At 51.1% G+C, this 19,547-nt stretch overlaps 57 non-coding genes and 3 pseudogenes across 57 annotated transcripts; all 60 read left to right on the top strand.

Moving 5' to 3' along the window:
• The first annotated feature begins 75 nt into the window (after positions 1–75).
• LOC127758926 (5S ribosomal RNA) lies at positions 76–194 on the top strand. The gene has a single exon (XR_008014250.1). It is a non-coding gene; the product is annotated as a 5S ribosomal RNA (ribosomal RNA).
• A 206-nt stretch (positions 195–400) lies between these two features.
• LOC127758925 (5S ribosomal RNA) lies at positions 401–519 on the top strand. The gene has a single exon (XR_008014249.1). It is a non-coding gene; the product is annotated as a 5S ribosomal RNA (ribosomal RNA).
• Positions 520–725: 206 nt separating this feature from the next.
• LOC127758924 (5S ribosomal RNA) lies at positions 726–844 on the top strand. Its single transcript, XR_008014248.1, has one exon. It is a non-coding gene; the product is annotated as a 5S ribosomal RNA (ribosomal RNA).
• A 206-nt stretch (positions 845–1,050) lies between these two features.
• Positions 1,051–1,169, top strand: LOC127758922 (5S ribosomal RNA). Its single transcript, XR_008014246.1, has one exon. It is a non-coding gene; the product is annotated as a 5S ribosomal RNA (ribosomal RNA).
• Positions 1,170–1,375: 206 nt separating this feature from the next.
• On the top strand, positions 1,376–1,494 carry LOC127758921 (5S ribosomal RNA). The gene has a single exon (XR_008014245.1). It is a non-coding gene; the product is annotated as a 5S ribosomal RNA (ribosomal RNA).
• A 206-nt stretch (positions 1,495–1,700) lies between these two features.
• LOC127758920 (5S ribosomal RNA) lies at positions 1,701–1,819 on the top strand. The gene has a single exon (XR_008014244.1). It is a non-coding gene; the product is annotated as a 5S ribosomal RNA (ribosomal RNA).
• A 206-nt stretch (positions 1,820–2,025) lies between these two features.
• On the top strand, positions 2,026–2,144 carry LOC127758919 (5S ribosomal RNA). The gene has a single exon (XR_008014243.1). It is a non-coding gene; the product is annotated as a 5S ribosomal RNA (ribosomal RNA).
• Positions 2,145–2,350: 206 nt separating this feature from the next.
• Positions 2,351–2,469, top strand: LOC127758918 (5S ribosomal RNA). The gene has a single exon (XR_008014242.1). It is a non-coding gene; the product is annotated as a 5S ribosomal RNA (ribosomal RNA).
• A 206-nt stretch (positions 2,470–2,675) lies between these two features.
• Positions 2,676–2,794, top strand: LOC127758917 (5S ribosomal RNA). Its single transcript, XR_008014241.1, has one exon. It is a non-coding gene; the product is annotated as a 5S ribosomal RNA (ribosomal RNA).
• Positions 2,795–3,000: 206 nt separating this feature from the next.
• LOC127758916 (5S ribosomal RNA) lies at positions 3,001–3,119 on the top strand. The gene has a single exon (XR_008014240.1). It is a non-coding gene; the product is annotated as a 5S ribosomal RNA (ribosomal RNA).
• Positions 3,120–3,325: 206 nt separating this feature from the next.
• Positions 3,326–3,444, top strand: LOC127758915 (5S ribosomal RNA). Its single transcript, XR_008014239.1, has one exon. It is a non-coding gene; the product is annotated as a 5S ribosomal RNA (ribosomal RNA).
• A 206-nt stretch (positions 3,445–3,650) lies between these two features.
• On the top strand, positions 3,651–3,769 carry LOC127758914 (5S ribosomal RNA). The gene has a single exon (XR_008014238.1). It is a non-coding gene; the product is annotated as a 5S ribosomal RNA (ribosomal RNA).
• Positions 3,770–3,975: 206 nt separating this feature from the next.
• Positions 3,976–4,094, top strand: LOC127758913 (5S ribosomal RNA). The gene has a single exon (XR_008014237.1). It is a non-coding gene; the product is annotated as a 5S ribosomal RNA (ribosomal RNA).
• Positions 4,095–4,300: 206 nt separating this feature from the next.
• Positions 4,301–4,419, top strand: LOC127758911 (5S ribosomal RNA). The gene has a single exon (XR_008014235.1). It is a non-coding gene; the product is annotated as a 5S ribosomal RNA (ribosomal RNA).
• Positions 4,420–4,625: 206 nt separating this feature from the next.
• Positions 4,626–4,744, top strand: LOC127758910 (5S ribosomal RNA). Its single transcript, XR_008014234.1, has one exon. It is a non-coding gene; the product is annotated as a 5S ribosomal RNA (ribosomal RNA).
• A 206-nt stretch (positions 4,745–4,950) lies between these two features.
• LOC127758909 (5S ribosomal RNA) lies at positions 4,951–5,069 on the top strand. The gene has a single exon (XR_008014233.1). It is a non-coding gene; the product is annotated as a 5S ribosomal RNA (ribosomal RNA).
• A 206-nt stretch (positions 5,070–5,275) lies between these two features.
• Positions 5,276–5,394, top strand: LOC127758908 (5S ribosomal RNA). Its single transcript, XR_008014232.1, has one exon. It is a non-coding gene; the product is annotated as a 5S ribosomal RNA (ribosomal RNA).
• A 206-nt stretch (positions 5,395–5,600) lies between these two features.
• Positions 5,601–5,719, top strand: LOC127758907 (5S ribosomal RNA). Its single transcript, XR_008014231.1, has one exon. It is a non-coding gene; the product is annotated as a 5S ribosomal RNA (ribosomal RNA).
• Positions 5,720–5,925: 206 nt separating this feature from the next.
• On the top strand, positions 5,926–6,044 carry LOC127758906 (5S ribosomal RNA). The gene has a single exon (XR_008014230.1). It is a non-coding gene; the product is annotated as a 5S ribosomal RNA (ribosomal RNA).
• Positions 6,045–6,250: 206 nt separating this feature from the next.
• Positions 6,251–6,369, top strand: LOC127758905 (5S ribosomal RNA). The gene has a single exon (XR_008014229.1). It is a non-coding gene; the product is annotated as a 5S ribosomal RNA (ribosomal RNA).
• Positions 6,370–6,575: 206 nt separating this feature from the next.
• LOC127758903 (5S ribosomal RNA) lies at positions 6,576–6,694 on the top strand. Its single transcript, XR_008014228.1, has one exon. It is a non-coding gene; the product is annotated as a 5S ribosomal RNA (ribosomal RNA).
• Positions 6,695–6,900: 206 nt separating this feature from the next.
• On the top strand, positions 6,901–7,019 carry LOC127758902 (5S ribosomal RNA). Its single transcript, XR_008014227.1, has one exon. It is a non-coding gene; the product is annotated as a 5S ribosomal RNA (ribosomal RNA).
• A 206-nt stretch (positions 7,020–7,225) lies between these two features.
• LOC127758901 (5S ribosomal RNA) lies at positions 7,226–7,344 on the top strand. Its single transcript, XR_008014226.1, has one exon. It is a non-coding gene; the product is annotated as a 5S ribosomal RNA (ribosomal RNA).
• A 206-nt stretch (positions 7,345–7,550) lies between these two features.
• Positions 7,551–7,669, top strand: LOC127758899 (5S ribosomal RNA). Its single transcript, XR_008014224.1, has one exon. It is a non-coding gene; the product is annotated as a 5S ribosomal RNA (ribosomal RNA).
• Positions 7,670–7,875: 206 nt separating this feature from the next.
• Positions 7,876–7,994, top strand: LOC127758898 (5S ribosomal RNA). Its single transcript, XR_008014222.1, has one exon. It is a non-coding gene; the product is annotated as a 5S ribosomal RNA (ribosomal RNA).
• A 206-nt stretch (positions 7,995–8,200) lies between these two features.
• Positions 8,201–8,319, top strand: LOC127758897 (5S ribosomal RNA). The gene has a single exon (XR_008014221.1). It is a non-coding gene; the product is annotated as a 5S ribosomal RNA (ribosomal RNA).
• A 206-nt stretch (positions 8,320–8,525) lies between these two features.
• Positions 8,526–8,644, top strand: LOC127758896 (5S ribosomal RNA). Its single transcript, XR_008014220.1, has one exon. It is a non-coding gene; the product is annotated as a 5S ribosomal RNA (ribosomal RNA).
• Positions 8,645–8,850: 206 nt separating this feature from the next.
• On the top strand, positions 8,851–8,969 carry LOC127758895 (5S ribosomal RNA). The gene has a single exon (XR_008014219.1). It is a non-coding gene; the product is annotated as a 5S ribosomal RNA (ribosomal RNA).
• Positions 8,970–9,175: 206 nt separating this feature from the next.
• LOC127758893 (5S ribosomal RNA) lies at positions 9,176–9,294 on the top strand. The gene has a single exon (XR_008014216.1). It is a non-coding gene; the product is annotated as a 5S ribosomal RNA (ribosomal RNA).
• A 206-nt stretch (positions 9,295–9,500) lies between these two features.
• Positions 9,501–9,619, top strand: LOC127758892 (5S ribosomal RNA). The gene has a single exon (XR_008014215.1). It is a non-coding gene; the product is annotated as a 5S ribosomal RNA (ribosomal RNA).
• Positions 9,620–9,825: 206 nt separating this feature from the next.
• Positions 9,826–9,944, top strand: LOC127758891 (5S ribosomal RNA). The gene has a single exon (XR_008014214.1). It is a non-coding gene; the product is annotated as a 5S ribosomal RNA (ribosomal RNA).
• A 206-nt stretch (positions 9,945–10,150) lies between these two features.
• Positions 10,151–10,269, top strand: LOC127758890 (5S ribosomal RNA). Its single transcript, XR_008014213.1, has one exon. It is a non-coding gene; the product is annotated as a 5S ribosomal RNA (ribosomal RNA).
• Positions 10,270–10,474: 205 nt separating this feature from the next.
• On the top strand, positions 10,475–10,593 carry LOC127758889 (5S ribosomal RNA). Its single transcript, XR_008014212.1, has one exon. It is a non-coding gene; the product is annotated as a 5S ribosomal RNA (ribosomal RNA).
• Positions 10,594–10,799: 206 nt separating this feature from the next.
• Positions 10,800–10,918, top strand: LOC127758886 (5S ribosomal RNA). The gene has a single exon (XR_008014210.1). It is a non-coding gene; the product is annotated as a 5S ribosomal RNA (ribosomal RNA).
• Positions 10,919–11,124: 206 nt separating this feature from the next.
• LOC127758885 (5S ribosomal RNA) lies at positions 11,125–11,243 on the top strand. Its single transcript, XR_008014209.1, has one exon. It is a non-coding gene; the product is annotated as a 5S ribosomal RNA (ribosomal RNA).
• Positions 11,244–11,449: 206 nt separating this feature from the next.
• On the top strand, positions 11,450–11,568 carry LOC127758884 (5S ribosomal RNA). Its single transcript, XR_008014208.1, has one exon. It is a non-coding gene; the product is annotated as a 5S ribosomal RNA (ribosomal RNA).
• A 206-nt stretch (positions 11,569–11,774) lies between these two features.
• LOC127758883 (5S ribosomal RNA) lies at positions 11,775–11,893 on the top strand. The gene has a single exon (XR_008014207.1). It is a non-coding gene; the product is annotated as a 5S ribosomal RNA (ribosomal RNA).
• A 206-nt stretch (positions 11,894–12,099) lies between these two features.
• Positions 12,100–12,218, top strand: LOC127758881 (5S ribosomal RNA). The gene has a single exon (XR_008014206.1). It is a non-coding gene; the product is annotated as a 5S ribosomal RNA (ribosomal RNA).
• A 206-nt stretch (positions 12,219–12,424) lies between these two features.
• Positions 12,425–12,543, top strand: LOC127758880 (5S ribosomal RNA). Its single transcript, XR_008014205.1, has one exon. It is a non-coding gene; the product is annotated as a 5S ribosomal RNA (ribosomal RNA).
• Positions 12,544–12,749: 206 nt separating this feature from the next.
• LOC127758879 (5S ribosomal RNA) lies at positions 12,750–12,868 on the top strand. Its single transcript, XR_008014204.1, has one exon. It is a non-coding gene; the product is annotated as a 5S ribosomal RNA (ribosomal RNA).
• Positions 12,869–13,074: 206 nt separating this feature from the next.
• On the top strand, positions 13,075–13,193 carry LOC127758878 (5S ribosomal RNA). Its single transcript, XR_008014203.1, has one exon. It is a non-coding gene; the product is annotated as a 5S ribosomal RNA (ribosomal RNA).
• Positions 13,194–13,399: 206 nt separating this feature from the next.
• On the top strand, positions 13,400–13,518 carry LOC127758877 (5S ribosomal RNA). Its single transcript, XR_008014202.1, has one exon. It is a non-coding gene; the product is annotated as a 5S ribosomal RNA (ribosomal RNA).
• A 206-nt stretch (positions 13,519–13,724) lies between these two features.
• Positions 13,725–13,843, top strand: LOC127758876 (5S ribosomal RNA). Its single transcript, XR_008014201.1, has one exon. It is a non-coding gene; the product is annotated as a 5S ribosomal RNA (ribosomal RNA).
• A 206-nt stretch (positions 13,844–14,049) lies between these two features.
• On the top strand, positions 14,050–14,168 carry LOC127758874 (5S ribosomal RNA). Its single transcript, XR_008014199.1, has one exon. It is a non-coding gene; the product is annotated as a 5S ribosomal RNA (ribosomal RNA).
• A 207-nt stretch (positions 14,169–14,375) lies between these two features.
• On the top strand, positions 14,376–14,493 carry LOC127758634 (5S ribosomal RNA). Its single transcript, XR_008013990.1, has one exon. It is a non-coding gene; the product is annotated as a 5S ribosomal RNA (ribosomal RNA).
• A 209-nt stretch (positions 14,494–14,702) lies between these two features.
• Positions 14,703–14,818, top strand: LOC127758666 (5S ribosomal RNA; annotated as a pseudogene).
• A 209-nt stretch (positions 14,819–15,027) lies between these two features.
• On the top strand, positions 15,028–15,149 carry LOC127758657 (5S ribosomal RNA). Its single transcript, XR_008014010.1, has one exon. It is a non-coding gene; the product is annotated as a 5S ribosomal RNA (ribosomal RNA).
• Positions 15,150–15,365: 216 nt separating this feature from the next.
• LOC127758873 (5S ribosomal RNA) lies at positions 15,366–15,484 on the top strand. The gene has a single exon (XR_008014198.1). It is a non-coding gene; the product is annotated as a 5S ribosomal RNA (ribosomal RNA).
• Positions 15,485–15,690: 206 nt separating this feature from the next.
• LOC127758872 (5S ribosomal RNA) lies at positions 15,691–15,809 on the top strand. The gene has a single exon (XR_008014197.1). It is a non-coding gene; the product is annotated as a 5S ribosomal RNA (ribosomal RNA).
• A 205-nt stretch (positions 15,810–16,014) lies between these two features.
• LOC127758596 (5S ribosomal RNA) lies at positions 16,015–16,134 on the top strand. The gene has a single exon (XR_008013954.1). It is a non-coding gene; the product is annotated as a 5S ribosomal RNA (ribosomal RNA).
• A 211-nt stretch (positions 16,135–16,345) lies between these two features.
• Positions 16,346–16,466, top strand: LOC127758646 (5S ribosomal RNA). The gene has a single exon (XR_008014001.1). It is a non-coding gene; the product is annotated as a 5S ribosomal RNA (ribosomal RNA).
• A 207-nt stretch (positions 16,467–16,673) lies between these two features.
• Positions 16,674–16,792, top strand: LOC127758631 (5S ribosomal RNA). Its single transcript, XR_008013987.1, has one exon. It is a non-coding gene; the product is annotated as a 5S ribosomal RNA (ribosomal RNA).
• Positions 16,793–17,000: 208 nt separating this feature from the next.
• LOC127758613 (5S ribosomal RNA) lies at positions 17,001–17,119 on the top strand. The gene has a single exon (XR_008013970.1). It is a non-coding gene; the product is annotated as a 5S ribosomal RNA (ribosomal RNA).
• Positions 17,120–17,325: 206 nt separating this feature from the next.
• On the top strand, positions 17,326–17,444 carry LOC127758870 (5S ribosomal RNA). The gene has a single exon (XR_008014196.1). It is a non-coding gene; the product is annotated as a 5S ribosomal RNA (ribosomal RNA).
• A 208-nt stretch (positions 17,445–17,652) lies between these two features.
• LOC127758573 (5S ribosomal RNA) lies at positions 17,653–17,772 on the top strand. The gene has a single exon (XR_008013933.1). It is a non-coding gene; the product is annotated as a 5S ribosomal RNA (ribosomal RNA).
• Positions 17,773–17,975: 203 nt separating this feature from the next.
• On the top strand, positions 17,976–18,095 carry LOC127758665 (5S ribosomal RNA; annotated as a pseudogene).
• A 205-nt stretch (positions 18,096–18,300) lies between these two features.
• Positions 18,301–18,420, top strand: LOC127758535 (5S ribosomal RNA). The gene has a single exon (XR_008013898.1). It is a non-coding gene; the product is annotated as a 5S ribosomal RNA (ribosomal RNA).
• Positions 18,421–18,626: 206 nt separating this feature from the next.
• Positions 18,627–18,755, top strand: LOC127758595 (5S ribosomal RNA; annotated as a pseudogene).
• Positions 18,756–18,961: 206 nt separating this feature from the next.
• LOC127758650 (5S ribosomal RNA) lies at positions 18,962–19,081 on the top strand. The gene has a single exon (XR_008014004.1). It is a non-coding gene; the product is annotated as a 5S ribosomal RNA (ribosomal RNA).
• A 207-nt stretch (positions 19,082–19,288) lies between these two features.
• Positions 19,289–19,407, top strand: LOC127758519 (5S ribosomal RNA). The gene has a single exon (XR_008013883.1). It is a non-coding gene; the product is annotated as a 5S ribosomal RNA (ribosomal RNA).
• Positions 19,408–19,547: the final 140 nt, after the last annotated feature.

Genomic DNA, 19,547 nt, shown 5'->3' with positions numbered 1-19,547 from the left:
TGCCTGATTCCGAGTCCGTATGAGAAAGTTACGCCTATTTTAAGAAATGACATCCGAATGACGCCTAGACATATCGGATGCGATCATACCAGCACTAAAGCACCGGATCCCATCAGAACTCCGAAGTTAAGCGTGCTTGGGCGAGAGTAGTACTAGGATGGGTGACCTCCTGGGAAGTCCTCGTGTTGCATCCCTCCTTTTTGTCGTCTCTCTCTCCCCTCTTTTGACTCGCGCCGCTGCGTCCCTCGTGTTGTGCCGCTCCTTGGGCGAGAGCTGCGGAGAATCGGATGTAACATTTTCTGTAGATGTCCGTGGATATATCATTTGCCTGATTCCGAGTCCGTATGAGAAAGTTACGCCTATTTTAAGAAATGACATCCGAATGACGCCTAGACATATCGGATGCGATCATACCAGCACTAAAGCACCGGATCCCATCAGAACTCCGAAGTTAAGCGTGCTTGGGCGAGAGTAGTACTAGGATGGGTGACCTCCTGGGAAGTCCTCGTGTTGCATCCCTCCTTTTTGTCGTCTCTCTCTCCCCTCTTTTGACTCGCGCCGCTGCGTCCCTCGTGTTGTGCCGCTCCTTGGGCGAGAGCTGCGGAGAATCGGATGTAACATTTTCTGTAGATGTCCGTGGATATATCATTTGCCTGATTCCGAGTCCGTATGAGAAAGTTACGCCTATTTTAAGAAATGACATCCGAATGACGCCTAGACATATCGGATGCGATCATACCAGCACTAAAGCACCGGATCCCATCAGAACTCCGAAGTTAAGCGTGCTTGGGCGAGAGTAGTACTAGGATGGGTGACCTCCTGGGAAGTCCTCGTGTTGCATCCCTCCTTTTTGTCGTCTCTCTCTCCCCTCTTTTGACTCGCGCCGCTGCGTCCCTCGTGTTGTGCCGCTCCTTGGGCGAGAGCTGCGGAGAATCGGATGTAACATTTTCTGTAGATGTCCGTGGATATATCATTTGCCTGATTCCGAGTCCGTATGAGAAAGTTACGCCTATTTTAAGAAATGACATCCGAATGACGCCTAGACATATCGGATGCGATCATACCAGCACTAAAGCACCGGATCCCATCAGAACTCCGAAGTTAAGCGTGCTTGGGCGAGAGTAGTACTAGGATGGGTGACCTCCTGGGAAGTCCTCGTGTTGCATCCCTCCTTTTTGTCGTCTCTCTCTCCCCTCTTTTGACTCGCGCCGCTGCGTCCCTCGTGTTGTGCCGCTCCTTGGGCGAGAGCTGCGGAGAATCGGATGTAACATTTTCTGTAGATGTCCGTGGATATATCATTTGCCTGATTCCGAGTCCGTATGAGAAAGTTACGCCTATTTTAAGAAATGACATCCGAATGACGCCTAGACATATCGGATGCGATCATACCAGCACTAAAGCACCGGATCCCATCAGAACTCCGAAGTTAAGCGTGCTTGGGCGAGAGTAGTACTAGGATGGGTGACCTCCTGGGAAGTCCTCGTGTTGCATCCCTCCTTTTTGTCGTCTCTCTCTCCCCTCTTTTGACTCGCGCCGCTGCGTCCCTCGTGTTGTGCCGCTCCTTGGGCGAGAGCTGCGGAGAATCGGATGTAACATTTTCTGTAGATGTCCGTGGATATATCATTTGCCTGATTCCGAGTCCGTATGAGAAAGTTACGCCTATTTTAAGAAATGACATCCGAATGACGCCTAGACATATCGGATGCGATCATACCAGCACTAAAGCACCGGATCCCATCAGAACTCCGAAGTTAAGCGTGCTTGGGCGAGAGTAGTACTAGGATGGGTGACCTCCTGGGAAGTCCTCGTGTTGCATCCCTCCTTTTTGTCGTCTCTCTCTCCCCTCTTTTGACTCGCGCCGCTGCGTCCCTCGTGTTGTGCCGCTCCTTGGGCGAGAGCTGCGGAGAATCGGATGTAACATTTTCTGTAGATGTCCGTGGATATATCATTTGCCTGATTCCGAGTCCGTATGAGAAAGTTACGCCTATTTTAAGAAATGACATCCGAATGACGCCTAGACATATCGGATGCGATCATACCAGCACTAAAGCACCGGATCCCATCAGAACTCCGAAGTTAAGCGTGCTTGGGCGAGAGTAGTACTAGGATGGGTGACCTCCTGGGAAGTCCTCGTGTTGCATCCCTCCTTTTTGTCGTCTCTCTCTCCCCTCTTTTGACTCGCGCCGCTGCGTCCCTCGTGTTGTGCCGCTCCTTGGGCGAGAGCTGCGGAGAATCGGATGTAACATTTTCTGTAGATGTCCGTGGATATATCATTTGCCTGATTCCGAGTCCGTATGAGAAAGTTACGCCTATTTTAAGAAATGACATCCGAATGACGCCTAGACATATCGGATGCGATCATACCAGCACTAAAGCACCGGATCCCATCAGAACTCCGAAGTTAAGCGTGCTTGGGCGAGAGTAGTACTAGGATGGGTGACCTCCTGGGAAGTCCTCGTGTTGCATCCCTCCTTTTTGTCGTCTCTCTCTCCCCTCTTTTGACTCGCGCCGCTGCGTCCCTCGTGTTGTGCCGCTCCTTGGGCGAGAGCTGCGGAGAATCGGATGTAACATTTTCTGTAGATGTCCGTGGATATATCATTTGCCTGATTCCGAGTCCGTATGAGAAAGTTACGCCTATTTTAAGAAATGACATCCGAATGACGCCTAGACATATCGGATGCGATCATACCAGCACTAAAGCACCGGATCCCATCAGAACTCCGAAGTTAAGCGTGCTTGGGCGAGAGTAGTACTAGGATGGGTGACCTCCTGGGAAGTCCTCGTGTTGCATCCCTCCTTTTTGTCGTCTCTCTCTCCCCTCTTTTGACTCGCGCCGCTGCGTCCCTCGTGTTGTGCCGCTCCTTGGGCGAGAGCTGCGGAGAATCGGATGTAACATTTTCTGTAGATGTCCGTGGATATATCATTTGCCTGATTCCGAGTCCGTATGAGAAAGTTACGCCTATTTTAAGAAATGACATCCGAATGACGCCTAGACATATCGGATGCGATCATACCAGCACTAAAGCACCGGATCCCATCAGAACTCCGAAGTTAAGCGTGCTTGGGCGAGAGTAGTACTAGGATGGGTGACCTCCTGGGAAGTCCTCGTGTTGCATCCCTCCTTTTTGTCGTCTCTCTCTCCCCTCTTTTGACTCGCGCCGCTGCGTCCCTCGTGTTGTGCCGCTCCTTGGGCGAGAGCTGCGGAGAATCGGATGTAACATTTTCTGTAGATGTCCGTGGATATATCATTTGCCTGATTCCGAGTCCGTATGAGAAAGTTACGCCTATTTTAAGAAATGACATCCGAATGACGCCTAGACATATCGGATGCGATCATACCAGCACTAAAGCACCGGATCCCATCAGAACTCCGAAGTTAAGCGTGCTTGGGCGAGAGTAGTACTAGGATGGGTGACCTCCTGGGAAGTCCTCGTGTTGCATCCCTCCTTTTTGTCGTCTCTCTCTCCCCTCTTTTGACTCGCGCCGCTGCGTCCCTCGTGTTGTGCCGCTCCTTGGGCGAGAGCTGCGGAGAATCGGATGTAACATTTTCTGTAGATGTCCGTGGATATATCATTTGCCTGATTCCGAGTCCGTATGAGAAAGTTACGCCTATTTTAAGAAATGACATCCGAATGACGCCTAGACATATCGGATGCGATCATACCAGCACTAAAGCACCGGATCCCATCAGAACTCCGAAGTTAAGCGTGCTTGGGCGAGAGTAGTACTAGGATGGGTGACCTCCTGGGAAGTCCTCGTGTTGCATCCCTCCTTTTTGTCGTCTCTCTCTCCCCTCTTTTGACTCGCGCCGCTGCGTCCCTCGTGTTGTGCCGCTCCTTGGGCGAGAGCTGCGGAGAATCGGATGTAACATTTTCTGTAGATGTCCGTGGATATATCATTTGCCTGATTCCGAGTCCGTATGAGAAAGTTACGCCTATTTTAAGAAATGACATCCGAATGACGCCTAGACATATCGGATGCGATCATACCAGCACTAAAGCACCGGATCCCATCAGAACTCCGAAGTTAAGCGTGCTTGGGCGAGAGTAGTACTAGGATGGGTGACCTCCTGGGAAGTCCTCGTGTTGCATCCCTCCTTTTTGTCGTCTCTCTCTCCCCTCTTTTGACTCGCGCCGCTGCGTCCCTCGTGTTGTGCCGCTCCTTGGGCGAGAGCTGCGGAGAATCGGATGTAACATTTTCTGTAGATGTCCGTGGATATATCATTTGCCTGATTCCGAGTCCGTATGAGAAAGTTACGCCTATTTTAAGAAATGACATCCGAATGACGCCTAGACATATCGGATGCGATCATACCAGCACTAAAGCACCGGATCCCATCAGAACTCCGAAGTTAAGCGTGCTTGGGCGAGAGTAGTACTAGGATGGGTGACCTCCTGGGAAGTCCTCGTGTTGCATCCCTCCTTTTTGTCGTCTCTCTCTCCCCTCTTTTGACTCGCGCCGCTGCGTCCCTCGTGTTGTGCCGCTCCTTGGGCGAGAGCTGCGGAGAATCGGATGTAACATTTTCTGTAGATGTCCGTGGATATATCATTTGCCTGATTCCGAGTCCGTATGAGAAAGTTACGCCTATTTTAAGAAATGACATCCGAATGACGCCTAGACATATCGGATGCGATCATACCAGCACTAAAGCACCGGATCCCATCAGAACTCCGAAGTTAAGCGTGCTTGGGCGAGAGTAGTACTAGGATGGGTGACCTCCTGGGAAGTCCTCGTGTTGCATCCCTCCTTTTTGTCGTCTCTCTCTCCCCTCTTTTGACTCGCGCCGCTGCGTCCCTCGTGTTGTGCCGCTCCTTGGGCGAGAGCTGCGGAGAATCGGATGTAACATTTTCTGTAGATGTCCGTGGATATATCATTTGCCTGATTCCGAGTCCGTATGAGAAAGTTACGCCTATTTTAAGAAATGACATCCGAATGACGCCTAGACATATCGGATGCGATCATACCAGCACTAAAGCACCGGATCCCATCAGAACTCCGAAGTTAAGCGTGCTTGGGCGAGAGTAGTACTAGGATGGGTGACCTCCTGGGAAGTCCTCGTGTTGCATCCCTCCTTTTTGTCGTCTCTCTCTCCCCTCTTTTGACTCGCGCCGCTGCGTCCCTCGTGTTGTGCCGCTCCTTGGGCGAGAGCTGCGGAGAATCGGATGTAACATTTTCTGTAGATGTCCGTGGATATATCATTTGCCTGATTCCGAGTCCGTATGAGAAAGTTACGCCTATTTTAAGAAATGACATCCGAATGACGCCTAGACATATCGGATGCGATCATACCAGCACTAAAGCACCGGATCCCATCAGAACTCCGAAGTTAAGCGTGCTTGGGCGAGAGTAGTACTAGGATGGGTGACCTCCTGGGAAGTCCTCGTGTTGCATCCCTCCTTTTTGTCGTCTCTCTCTCCCCTCTTTTGACTCGCGCCGCTGCGTCCCTCGTGTTGTGCCGCTCCTTGGGCGAGAGCTGCGGAGAATCGGATGTAACATTTTCTGTAGATGTCCGTGGATATATCATTTGCCTGATTCCGAGTCCGTATGAGAAAGTTACGCCTATTTTAAGAAATGACATCCGAATGACGCCTAGACATATCGGATGCGATCATACCAGCACTAAAGCACCGGATCCCATCAGAACTCCGAAGTTAAGCGTGCTTGGGCGAGAGTAGTACTAGGATGGGTGACCTCCTGGGAAGTCCTCGTGTTGCATCCCTCCTTTTTGTCGTCTCTCTCTCCCCTCTTTTGACTCGCGCCGCTGCGTCCCTCGTGTTGTGCCGCTCCTTGGGCGAGAGCTGCGGAGAATCGGATGTAACATTTTCTGTAGATGTCCGTGGATATATCATTTGCCTGATTCCGAGTCCGTATGAGAAAGTTACGCCTATTTTAAGAAATGACATCCGAATGACGCCTAGACATATCGGATGCGATCATACCAGCACTAAAGCACCGGATCCCATCAGAACTCCGAAGTTAAGCGTGCTTGGGCGAGAGTAGTACTAGGATGGGTGACCTCCTGGGAAGTCCTCGTGTTGCATCCCTCCTTTTTGTCGTCTCTCTCTCCCCTCTTTTGACTCGCGCCGCTGCGTCCCTCGTGTTGTGCCGCTCCTTGGGCGAGAGCTGCGGAGAATCGGATGTAACATTTTCTGTAGATGTCCGTGGATATATCATTTGCCTGATTCCGAGTCCGTATGAGAAAGTTACGCCTATTTTAAGAAATGACATCCGAATGACGCCTAGACATATCGGATGCGATCATACCAGCACTAAAGCACCGGATCCCATCAGAACTCCGAAGTTAAGCGTGCTTGGGCGAGAGTAGTACTAGGATGGGTGACCTCCTGGGAAGTCCTCGTGTTGCATCCCTCCTTTTTGTCGTCTCTCTCTCCCCTCTTTTGACTCGCGCCGCTGCGTCCCTCGTGTTGTGCCGCTCCTTGGGCGAGAGCTGCGGAGAATCGGATGTAACATTTTCTGTAGATGTCCGTGGATATATCATTTGCCTGATTCCGAGTCCGTATGAGAAAGTTACGCCTATTTTAAGAAATGACATCCGAATGACGCCTAGACATATCGGATGCGATCATACCAGCACTAAAGCACCGGATCCCATCAGAACTCCGAAGTTAAGCGTGCTTGGGCGAGAGTAGTACTAGGATGGGTGACCTCCTGGGAAGTCCTCGTGTTGCATCCCTCCTTTTTGTCGTCTCTCTCTCCCCTCTTTTGACTCGCGCCGCTGCGTCCCTCGTGTTGTGCCGCTCCTTGGGCGAGAGCTGCGGAGAATCGGATGTAACATTTTCTGTAGATGTCCGTGGATATATCATTTGCCTGATTCCGAGTCCGTATGAGAAAGTTACGCCTATTTTAAGAAATGACATCCGAATGACGCCTAGACATATCGGATGCGATCATACCAGCACTAAAGCACCGGATCCCATCAGAACTCCGAAGTTAAGCGTGCTTGGGCGAGAGTAGTACTAGGATGGGTGACCTCCTGGGAAGTCCTCGTGTTGCATCCCTCCTTTTTGTCGTCTCTCTCTCCCCTCTTTTGACTCGCGCCGCTGCGTCCCTCGTGTTGTGCCGCTCCTTGGGCGAGAGCTGCGGAGAATCGGATGTAACATTTTCTGTAGATGTCCGTGGATATATCATTTGCCTGATTCCGAGTCCGTATGAGAAAGTTACGCCTATTTTAAGAAATGACATCCGAATGACGCCTAGACATATCGGATGCGATCATACCAGCACTAAAGCACCGGATCCCATCAGAACTCCGAAGTTAAGCGTGCTTGGGCGAGAGTAGTACTAGGATGGGTGACCTCCTGGGAAGTCCTCGTGTTGCATCCCTCCTTTTTGTCGTCTCTCTCTCCCCTCTTTTGACTCGCGCCGCTGCGTCCCTCGTGTTGTGCCGCTCCTTGGGCGAGAGCTGCGGAGAATCGGATGTAACATTTTCTGTAGATGTCCGTGGATATATCATTTGCCTGATTCCGAGTCCGTATGAGAAAGTTACGCCTATTTTAAGAAATGACATCCGAATGACGCCTAGACATATCGGATGCGATCATACCAGCACTAAAGCACCGGATCCCATCAGAACTCCGAAGTTAAGCGTGCTTGGGCGAGAGTAGTACTAGGATGGGTGACCTCCTGGGAAGTCCTCGTGTTGCATCCCTCCTTTTTGTCGTCTCTCTCTCCCCTCTTTTGACTCGCGCCGCTGCGTCCCTCGTGTTGTGCCGCTCCTTGGGCGAGAGCTGCGGAGAATCGGATGTAACATTTTCTGTAGATGTCCGTGGATATATCATTTGCCTGATTCCGAGTCCGTATGAGAAAGTTACGCCTATTTTAAGAAATGACATCCGAATGACGCCTAGACATATCGGATGCGATCATACCAGCACTAAAGCACCGGATCCCATCAGAACTCCGAAGTTAAGCGTGCTTGGGCGAGAGTAGTACTAGGATGGGTGACCTCCTGGGAAGTCCTCGTGTTGCATCCCTCCTTTTTGTCGTCTCTCTCTCCCCTCTTTTGACTCGCGCCGCTGCGTCCCTCGTGTTGTGCCGCTCCTTGGGCGAGAGCTGCGGAGAATCGGATGTAACATTTTCTGTAGATGTCCGTGGATATATCATTTGCCTGATTCCGAGTCCGTATGAGAAAGTTACGCCTATTTTAAGAAATGACATCCGAATGACGCCTAGACATATCGGATGCGATCATACCAGCACTAAAGCACCGGATCCCATCAGAACTCCGAAGTTAAGCGTGCTTGGGCGAGAGTAGTACTAGGATGGGTGACCTCCTGGGAAGTCCTCGTGTTGCATCCCTCCTTTTTGTCGTCTCTCTCTCCCCTCTTTTGACTCGCGCCGCTGCGTCCCTCGTGTTGTGCCGCTCCTTGGGCGAGAGCTGCGGAGAATCGGATGTAACATTTTCTGTAGATGTCCGTGGATATATCATTTGCCTGATTCCGAGTCCGTATGAGAAAGTTACGCCTATTTTAAGAAATGACATCCGAATGACGCCTAGACATATCGGATGCGATCATACCAGCACTAAAGCACCGGATCCCATCAGAACTCCGAAGTTAAGCGTGCTTGGGCGAGAGTAGTACTAGGATGGGTGACCTCCTGGGAAGTCCTCGTGTTGCATCCCTCCTTTTTGTCGTCTCTCTCTCCCCTCTTTTGACTCGCGCCGCTGCGTCCCTCGTGTTGTGCCGCTCCTTGGGCGAGAGCTGCGGAGAATCGGATGTAACATTTTCTGTAGATGTCCGTGGATATATCATTTGCCTGATTCCGAGTCCGTATGAGAAAGTTACGCCTATTTTAAGAAATGACATCCGAATGACGCCTAGACATATCGGATGCGATCATACCAGCACTAAAGCACCGGATCCCATCAGAACTCCGAAGTTAAGCGTGCTTGGGCGAGAGTAGTACTAGGATGGGTGACCTCCTGGGAAGTCCTCGTGTTGCATCCCTCCTTTTTGTCGTCTCTCTCTCCCCTCTTTTGACTCGCGCCGCTGCGTCCCTCGTGTTGTGCCGCTCCTTGGGCGAGAGCTGCGGAGAATCGGATGTAACATTTTCTGTAGATGTCCGTGGATATATCATTTGCCTGATTCCGAGTCCGTATGAGAAAGTTACGCCTATTTTAAGAAATGACATCCGAATGACGCCTAGACATATCGGATGCGATCATACCAGCACTAAAGCACCGGATCCCATCAGAACTCCGAAGTTAAGCGTGCTTGGGCGAGAGTAGTACTAGGATGGGTGACCTCCTGGGAAGTCCTCGTGTTGCATCCCTCCTTTTTGTCGTCTCTCTCTCCCCTCTTTTGACTCGCGCCGCTGCGTCCCTCGTGTTGTGCCGCTCCTTGGGCGAGAGCTGCGGAGAATCGGATGTAACATTTTCTGTAGATGTCCGTGGATATATCATTTGCCTGATTCCGAGTCCGTATGAGAAAGTTACGCCTATTTTAAGAAATGACATCCGAATGACGCCTAGACATATCGGATGCGATCATACCAGCACTAAAGCACCGGATCCCATCAGAACTCCGAAGTTAAGCGTGCTTGGGCGAGAGTAGTACTAGGATGGGTGACCTCCTGGGAAGTCCTCGTGTTGCATCCCTCCTTTTTGTCGTCTCTCTCTCCCCTCTTTTGACTCGCGCCGCTGCGTCCCTCGTGTTGTGCCGCTCCTTGGGCGAGAGCTGCGGAGAATCGGATGTAACATTTTCTGTAGATGTCCGTGGATATATCATTTGCCTGATTCCGAGTCCGTATGAGAAAGTTACGCCTATTTTAAGAAATGACATCCGAATGACGCCTAGACATATCGGATGCGATCATACCAGCACTAAAGCACCGGATCCCATCAGAACTCCGAAGTTAAGCGTGCTTGGGCGAGAGTAGTACTAGGATGGGTGACCTCCTGGGAAGTCCTCGTGTTGCATCCCTCCTTTTTGTCGTCTCTCTCTCCCCTCTTTTGACTCGCGCCGCTGCGTCCCTCGTGTTGTGCCGCTCCTTGGGCGAGAGCTGCGGAGAATCGGATGTAACATTTTCTGTAGATGTCCGTGGATATATCATTTGCCTGATTCCGAGTCCGTATGAGAAAGTTACGCCTATTTTAAGAAATGACATCCGAATGACGCCTAGACATATCGGATGCGATCATACCAGCACTAAAGCACCGGATCCCATCAGAACTCCGAAGTTAAGCGTGCTTGGGCGAGAGTAGTACTAGGATGGGTGACCTCCTGGGAAGTCCTCGTGTTGCATCCCTCCTTTTGTCGTCTCTCTCTCCCCTCTTTTGACTCGCGCCGCTGCGTCCCTCGTGTTGTGCCGCTCCTTGGGCGAGAGCTGCGGAGAATCGGATGTAACATTTTCTGTAGATGTCCGTGGATATATCATTTGCCTGATTCCGAGTCCGTATGAGAAAGTTACGCCTATTTTAAGAAATGACATCCGAATGACGCCTAGACATATCGGATGCGATCATACCAGCACTAAAGCACCGGATCCCATCAGAACTCCGAAGTTAAGCGTGCTTGGGCGAGAGTAGTACTAGGATGGGTGACCTCCTGGGAAGTCCTCGTGTTGCATCCCTCCTTTTTGTCGTCTCTCTCTCCCCTCTTTTGACTCGCGCCGCTGCGTCCCTCGTGTTGTGCCGCTCCTTGGGCGAGAGCTGCGGAGAATCGGATGTAACATTTTCTGTAGATGTCCGTGGATATATCATTTGCCTGATTCCGAGTCCGTATGAGAAAGTTACGCCTATTTTAAGAAATGACATCCGAATGACGCCTAGACATATCGGATGCGATCATACCAGCACTAAAGCACCGGATCCCATCAGAACTCCGAAGTTAAGCGTGCTTGGGCGAGAGTAGTACTAGGATGGGTGACCTCCTGGGAAGTCCTCGTGTTGCATCCCTCCTTTTTGTCGTCTCTCTCTCCCCTCTTTTGACTCGCGCCGCTGCGTCCCTCGTGTTGTGCCGCTCCTTGGGCGAGAGCTGCGGAGAATCGGATGTAACATTTTCTGTAGATGTCCGTGGATATATCATTTGCCTGATTCCGAGTCCGTATGAGAAAGTTACGCCTATTTTAAGAAATGACATCCGAATGACGCCTAGACATATCGGATGCGATCATACCAGCACTAAAGCACCGGATCCCATCAGAACTCCGAAGTTAAGCGTGCTTGGGCGAGAGTAGTACTAGGATGGGTGACCTCCTGGGAAGTCCTCGTGTTGCATCCCTCCTTTTTGTCGTCTCTCTCTCCCCTCTTTTGACTCGCGCCGCTGCGTCCCTCGTGTTGTGCCGCTCCTTGGGCGAGAGCTGCGGAGAATCGGATGTAACATTTTCTGTAGATGTCCGTGGATATATCATTTGCCTGATTCCGAGTCCGTATGAGAAAGTTACGCCTATTTTAAGAAATGACATCCGAATGACGCCTAGACATATCGGATGCGATCATACCAGCACTAAAGCACCGGATCCCATCAGAACTCCGAAGTTAAGCGTGCTTGGGCGAGAGTAGTACTAGGATGGGTGACCTCCTGGGAAGTCCTCGTGTTGCATCCCTCCTTTTTGTCGTCTCTCTCTCCCCTCTTTTGACTCGCGCCGCTGCGTCCCTCGTGTTGTGCCGCTCCTTGGGCGAGAGCTGCGGAGAATCGGATGTAACATTTTCTGTAGATGTCCGTGGATATATCATTTGCCTGATTCCGAGTCCGTATGAGAAAGTTACGCCTATTTTAAGAAATGACATCCGAATGACGCCTAGACATATCGGATGCGATCATACCAGCACTAAAGCACCGGATCCCATCAGAACTCCGAAGTTAAGCGTGCTTGGGCGAGAGTAGTACTAGGATGGGTGACCTCCTGGGAAGTCCTCGTGTTGCATCCCTCCTTTTTGTCGTCTCTCTCTCCCCTCTTTTGACTCGCGCCGCTGCGTCCCTCGTGTTGTGCCGCTCCTTGGGCGAGAGCTGCGGAGAATCGGATGTAACATTTTCTGTAGATGTCCGTGGATATATCATTTGCCTGATTCCGAGTCCGTATGAGAAAGTTACGCCTATTTTAAGAAATGACATCCGAATGACGCCTAGACATATCGGATGCGATCATACCAGCACTAAAGCACCGGATCCCATCAGAACTCCGAAGTTAAGCGTGCTTGGGCGAGAGTAGTACTAGGATGGGTGACCTCCTGGGAAGTCCTCGTGTTGCATCCCTCCTTTTTGTCGTCTCTCTCTCCCCTCTTTTGACTCGCGCCGCTGCGTCCCTCGTGTTGTGCCGCTCCTTGGGCGAGAGCTGCGGAGAATCGGATGTAACATTTTCTGTAGATGTCCGTGGATATATCATTTGCCTGATTCCGAGTCCGTATGAGAAAGTTACGCCTATTTTAAGAAATGACATCCGAATGACGCCTAGACATATCGGATGCGATCATACCAGCACTAAAGCACCGGATCCCATCAGAACTCCGAAGTTAAGCGTGCTTGGGCGAGAGTAGTACTAGGATGGGTGACCTCCTGGGAAGTCCTCGTGTTGCATCCCTCCTTTTTGTCGTCTCTCTCTCCCCTCTTTTGACTCGCGCCGCTGCGTCCCTCGTGTTGTGCCGCTCCTTGGGCGAGAGCTGCGGAGAATCGGATGTAACATTTTCTGTAGATGTCCGTGGATATATCATTTGCCTGATTCCGAGTCCGTATGAGAAAGTTACGCCTATTTTAAGAAATGACATCCGAATGACGCCTAGACATATCGGATGCGATCATACCAGCACTAAAGCACCGGATCCCATCAGAACTCCGAAGTTAAGCGTGCTTGGGCGAGAGTAGTACTAGGATGGGTGACCTCCTGGGAAGTCCTCGTGTTGCATCCCTCCTTTTTGTCGTCTCTCTCTCCCCTCTTTTGACTCGCGCCGCTGCGTCCCTCGTGTTGTGCCGCTCCTTGGGCGAGAGCTGCGGAGAATCGGATGTAACATTTTCTGTAGATGTCCGTGGATATATCATTTGCCTGATTCCGAGTCCGTATGAGAAAGTTACGCCTATTTTAAGAAATGACATCCGAATGACGCCTAGACATATCGGATGCGATCATACCAGCACTAAAGCACCGGATCCCATCAGAACTCCGAAGTTAAGCGTGCTTGGGCGAGAGTAGTACTAGGATGGGTGACCTCCTGGGAAGTCCTCGTGTTGCATCCCTCCTTTTTGTCGTCTCTCTCTCCCCTCTTTTGACTCGCGCCGCTGCGTCCCTCGTGTTGTGCCGCTCCTTGGGCGAGAGCTGCGGAGAATCGGATGTAACATTTTCTGTAGATGTCCGTGGATATATCATTTGCCTGATTCCGAGTCCGTATGAGAAAGTTACGCCTATTTTAAGAAATGACATCCGAATGACGCCTAGACATATCGGATGCGATCATACCAGCACTAAAGCACCGGATCCCATCAGAACTCCGAAGTTAAGCGTGCTTGGGCGAGAGTAGTACTAGGATGGGTGACCTCCTGGGAAGTCCTCGTGTTGCATCCCTCCTTTTTGTCGTCTCTCTCTCCCCTCTTTTGACTCGCGCCGCTGCGTCCCTCGTGTTGTGCCGCTCCTTGGGCGAGAGCTGCGGAGAATCGGATGTAACATTTTCTGTAGATGTCCGTGGATATATCATTTGCCTGATTCCGAGTCCGTATGAGAAAGTTACGCCTATTTTAAGAAATGACATCCGAATGACGCCTAGACATATCGGATGCGATCATACCAGCACTAAAGCACCGGATCCCATCAGAACTCCGAAGTTAAGCGTGCTTGGGCGAGAGTAGTACTAGGATGGGTGACCTCCTGGGAAGTCCTCGTGTTGCATCCCTCCTTTTTGTCGTCTCTCTCTCCCCTCTTTTGACTCGCGCCGCTGCGTCCCTCGTGTTGTGCCGCTCCTTGGGCGAGAGCTGCGGAGAATCGGATGTAACATTTTCTGTAGATGTCCGTGGATATATCATTTGCCTGATTCCGAGTCCGTATGAGAAAGTTACGCCTATTTTAAGAAATGACATCCGAATGACGCCTAGACATATCGGATGCGATCATACCAGCACTAAAGCACCGGATCCCATCAGAACTCCGAAGTTAAGCGTGCTTGGGCGAGAGTAGTACTAGGATGGGTGACCTCCTGGGAAGTCCTCGTGTTGCATCCCTCCTTTTTGTCGTCTCTCTCTCCCCTCTTTTGACTCGCGCCGCTGCGTCCCTCGTGTTGTGCCGCTCCTTGGGCGAGAGCTGCGGAGAATCGGATGTAACATTTTCTGTAGATGTCCGTGGATATATCATTTGCCTGATTCCGAGTCCGTATGAGAAAGTTACGCCTATTTTAAGAAAATGACATCCGAATGACGCCTAGACATATCGGATGCGATCATACCAGCACTAAAGCACCGGATCCCATCAGAACTCCGAAGTTAAGCGGCTTGGGCGAGAGTAGTACTAGGATGGGTGACCTCCTGGGAAGTCCTCGTGTTGCAATCCCCTCCTTTTGTTCGTCTCTCTCCTCCCCTCTTTTGACTCGCGCCGCTGCGTCCCTCGTGTTGTGCCGCTCCTTGGGCGAGAGCTGCGGAGAATCGGATGTAACATTTTCTGTAGATGTCCGTGGATATATCATTTGCCTGATTCCGAGTCCGTATGAGAAAGTTACGCCTATTTTAAGAATGACATCCGAATGACGCCTAGACATATCGGAATGCGATCATACCAGCACTAAAGCACCGGATCCCATCAGAACTCGAAGTTAACGTGCTTGGGCGAGAAGTAGTACTATATGGGTGACCTCCTGGAAGTCCTCGTGTTGCAATCCCTCCTTTTTGTCGTCTCTCTCTATCTCCTCTTTTGACTCGCGCCGCTGCGTCCCTCGTGTTGTGCCGCTCCTGGGCGAGAGCTGCGGAGAATCGGATGTAACATTTTCTGTAGATGTCCGTGGATATATCATTTGCCTGATTCCGAGTCCGTATGAGAAAGTTACGCCTATTTTAAGAAATGACATCCGAATGACGCCTAGAACATATCGGATGCGATCATACCAGTACACTAAAGCACCGGATCCCATCAGAACTCTCCGAAGTTAAGCGTGCTGGGCGAGAGTAGTACTAGGATGGGTGACCTCCTGGGAAGTCCTCGTGTTGCATCCCTCCTTTTTGTCGTCTCTCTTCCCCCCTCCCCCTCCCTTTTGACTCGCGCCGCTGCGTCCCTCGTGTTGTGCCGCTCCTTGGGCGAGAGCTTGCGGAGAATCGGATGTAACATTTTCTGTAGATGTCCGTGGATATATCATTTGCCTGATTCCGAGTCCGTATGAGAAAGTTACGCCTATTTTAAGAAATGACATCCGAATGACGCCTAGACATATCGGATGCGATCATACCAGCACTAAAGCACCGGATCCCATCAGAACTCCGAAGTTAAGCGTGCTTGGGCGAGAGTAGTACTAGGATGGGTGACCTCCTGGGAAGTCCTCGTGTTGCATCCCCCTTTTTGTCGTCTCTCTCCTCCCCTCTTTTGACTCGCGCCGCTGCGTCCCTCGTGTTGTGCCGCTCCTTGGGCGAGAGCTGCGGAGAATCGGATGTAACATTTTCTGTAGATGTCCGTGGATATATCATTTGCCTGATTCCGAGTCCGTATGAGAAAGTTACGCCTATTTTAAGAAATGACATCCGAATGACGCCTAGACATATCGGATGCGATCATACCAGCACTAAAGCACCGGATCCCATCAGAACTCCGAAGTTAAGCGTGCTTGGGCGAGAGTAGTACTAGGATGGGTGACCTCCTGGGAAGTCCTCGTGTTGCATCCCTCCTTTTTGTCGTCTCTCTCTCCCCTCTTTTGACTCGCGCCGCTGCGTCCCTCGTGTTGTGCCGCTCCTTGGGCGAGAGCTGCGGAGAATCGGATGTAACATTTTCTGTAGATGTCCGTGGATATATCATTTGCCTGATTCCGAGTCCGTATGAGAAAGTTACGCCTATTTTAAGAAATGACATCCGAATGACCCTAGACATATCGGATGCGATCATACCAGCACTAAAAGAACCGGATCCCATCAGAACTCCGAAGTTAAGCGTGCTTGGGCGAGAGTAGTACTAGGATGGGTGACCTCCTGGGAAGTCCTCGTGTTGCATCCCTCCTTTTTGTCGTCTCTCTCTTCCCCTCTTTTGACTCGCGCCGCTGCGTCCTCGTGTGTTGGTGCCGCTCCTTGGGCGAGAGCTGCGGAGAATCGGATGTAACATTTTCTGTAGATGTCCGTGGATATATCAGTTTGCCTGATTCCGAGTCCGTATGAGAAAGTTACGCCTATGTTAAAGAAATGACATCCGAATGACGCCTAGACATATCGGATGCGATCATACCAGCACTAAAGCAACCGGATCCCATCAGAACTCCGAAGTTAAGCGTTGCTTGGGCGAGAGTAGTACGAGGATGGGTGACCTCCTGGGAAGTCCTCGTGTTGCATCCCTCCTTTTGTCGTCTCTCTCTCCCCTCTTTTGACTCGCGCCGCTGCGTCCCTCGTGTTGTGCCCTCCTCTTGGGCGAGAGCTGCGGAGAATCGGATGTAACATTTTCTGTAGATGTCCGTGGATATATCATTTGCCTGATTCCGAGTCCGTATGAGAAAGTTACGCCTATTTTAAGAAATGACATCCGAAATGACGCCTAGACATATCGGATGCGATCATACCAGCACTAAAAGCACCGGATCCCATCAGAACTCCGAGTTAAGCGTGCTTGGGCGAGAGTAGTACTAGGATGGGTGACCTCCTGGGAAGTCCGCGTGTTGCATCCCTCCTTTTTGTCGTCTCTCTCTCCCCTCGTTTGACATCGCGCCGCTGCGTCCCTCGTGTTGTGCCGCTCCTTGGGCGAGAGCTGCGGAGAATCGGATGTAAACATTTTCTGTAGATGTCCGTGGATATATCATTTGGCCTGATTCCGAGTCCGTATGAGAAGTTACGCCTATTTTAAGAAATGACATCCGAATGACGCCTAGACATATCGGATGCGATCATACCAGCACTAAAAGCACCGGATCCCATCAGAACTCCGAAGTTAAGCGTGCTTGGGCGAGAGTAGTACTAGATGGGTGACCTCCTGGGAAGTCCTCGTGTTGCATCCCTCCTTTTTGTCGTCTCTCTCTCCCCTCTTTGACTCGCGCCGCTGCGTCCCTCGTGTTGTGCCGCTCCTTGGGCGAGAGCTGCGGAGAATCGGATGTAACATTTTCTGTAGATGTCCGTGGATATATCATTTGCCTGATTTCCGAGTCCGTATGAGAAAGTTACGCCTATTTTAAGAAATGACATCCGAATGACGCCTAGACATATCGGATGCGATCATACCAGCACTAAAGCACCGGATCCCATCAGAACTCCGAAGTTAAGCGTGCTTGGGCGAGAGTAGTACTAGGATGGGTGACCTCCTGGGAAGTCCTCGTGTTGCATCCCTCCTTTTTGTCGTCTCTCTCTCCCCTCTTTTGACTCGCGCCGCTGCGTCCCTCGTGTTGTGCCGCTCCTTGGGCGAGAGCTGGCGGAGAATCGGATGTAACATTTTCTGTAGATGTCCGTGGATATATCATTTGCCTGATTCCGAGTCCGTATGAGAAAGTTACGCCTATTTTAAAGAAATGACATCCGAATGACGCCTAGACATATCGGATGCGATCATACCAGCACCAAAGCACCGGATCCCATCAGAACTCCGAAGTTAAGCGTGCTTGGGCGAGAGTAGTACTAGGATGGGTGACCTCCTGGGAAGTCCCTCGTGTTGCATCCCTCCTTTTTGTCGTCTCTCTCTCCCCTCTTTTGACTCGCGCCGCTGCGTCCCTCGTGTTGTGCCGCTCCTTGGGCGAGAGCTGCGGAGAATCGGATGTAACATTTTCTGTAGATTCCGTGGATAATCATTTGCCTGATTCCGAGTCCGTATGAGAAGTTACGCCTATTTTAAGAAATGACATCCGAATGACGCCTAGACATATCGGATGCGATCATACCAGCACTAAAAGCACCCGGATCCCATCAAACTCCGAAGTTAAGCGTGCTTGGGCGAGAGTAGTAACTAGGATGGGTACCTCCTGGGAAGTCCTCGTGTTGCATCCCTCCTTTTGGTCGTCTCTCTCTTCCCCTCTTTTGACTCGCGCCGCTGCGTCCCTCGTGTTGTGCCGCTCCTTGGGCGAGAGCTGCGGAGAATCGGTGTAACAGTTTCTGTAGATGTCCGTGGATATATCATTTGCCTGATTCCGAGTCCGTATGAGAAAGTACGCCTATTTTAAGAAATGACATCCGAATGACGCCTAGACATATCGGATGCGATCATACCAGCACTAAAGCACCCGGATCCCATCAGAACTCCGAAGTTAAGCGTGCTTGGGCGAGAGTAGTACTAGGATGGGTGACCTCCTGGGAAGTCCTCGTGTTGCATCCCTCCTTTTTGTCGTCTCTCTCTCCCCTCTTTTGACTCGCGCCGCTGCGTCCCTCGTGGTGTGCCGCTCCTTGGGCGAGAGCTGCGGAGAATCGGATGTAACATTTTCTGTAGATGTCCGTGGATATATCATTTGCCTGATTCCGAGTCCGTATGAGAAAGTTACGCCTATTTTAAGAAATGACATCCGAATGACGCCTAGACATATCGGATGCGATCATACCAGCACTAAAGCACCGGATCCCATCAGAACTCCGAAGTTAAGCGTGCTTGGGCGTGCTTGGGCGAGAGTAGTACTAGGATGGGTGACCTCCTGGGAAGTCCTCGTGTTGCATCCCTCCTTTTTGTCGTCTCTCTCTCCCCTCTTTTGACTCGCGCCGCTGCGTCCCTCGTGTTGTGCCGCTCCTTGGGCGAGAGCTGCGGAGAATCGGATGTAACATTTTCTGTAGATGTCCGTGGATATATCATTTGCCTGATTCCGAGTCCGTATGAGAAAGTTACGCCTATTTTAAGAAATGACATCCGAATGACGCCTAGACATATCGGATGCGAGTCATACCAGCACTAAAGCACCGGATCCCATCAGAACATCCGAAGTTAAGCGTGCTTGGGCGAGAGTAGTACTAGGATGGGTGACCTCCTGGAAGTCCTCGTGTTGCATCCCTCCTTTTGTCGTCTCTCTCTCCCCTCTTTTGACTCGCGCCGCTGCGTCCCTCGTGTTGTGCCCGCTCCTTGGGCGAGAGCTGCGGAGAATCGGATGTAACATTTTCTGTAGATGTCCGTGGATATATCATTTGCCTGATTCCGAGTCCGTATGAGAAAGTTAACGGCCTATTTAAGAAATGACATCCGAATGACGCCTAGACATATCGGATGCGATCATACCAGCACTAAAGCACCGGATCCCATCAGAACTCCGAAGTTAAGCGTGCTTGGGCGAGAGTAGTACTAGGATGGGTGACCTCCTTGGAAGTCCTCGTGTTGCATCCCTCCTTTTTGTCGTCGTCTCTCTCCCCTCTTTTGACTCGCGCCGCTGCGTCCCTCGTGTTGTGCCGCTCCTTGGGCGAGAGCTGCGGAGAATCGGATGTAACATTTTCTGTAGATGTCCGTGGATATATCATTTGCCTGAT

This window comes from Oryza glaberrima, unplaced genomic scaffold, assembly GCF_000147395.1.
Source record: "Oryza glaberrima unplaced genomic scaffold, OglaRS2 ChrUN-Ctg39, whole genome shotgun sequence".
Lineage (NCBI taxonomy): Eukaryota > Viridiplantae > Streptophyta > Magnoliopsida > Poales > Poaceae > Oryza > Oryza glaberrima.
The sequence above is the reverse complement of the archived record's forward strand: the minus strand, read 5'-3'. Positions and strand labels throughout refer to the sequence as shown.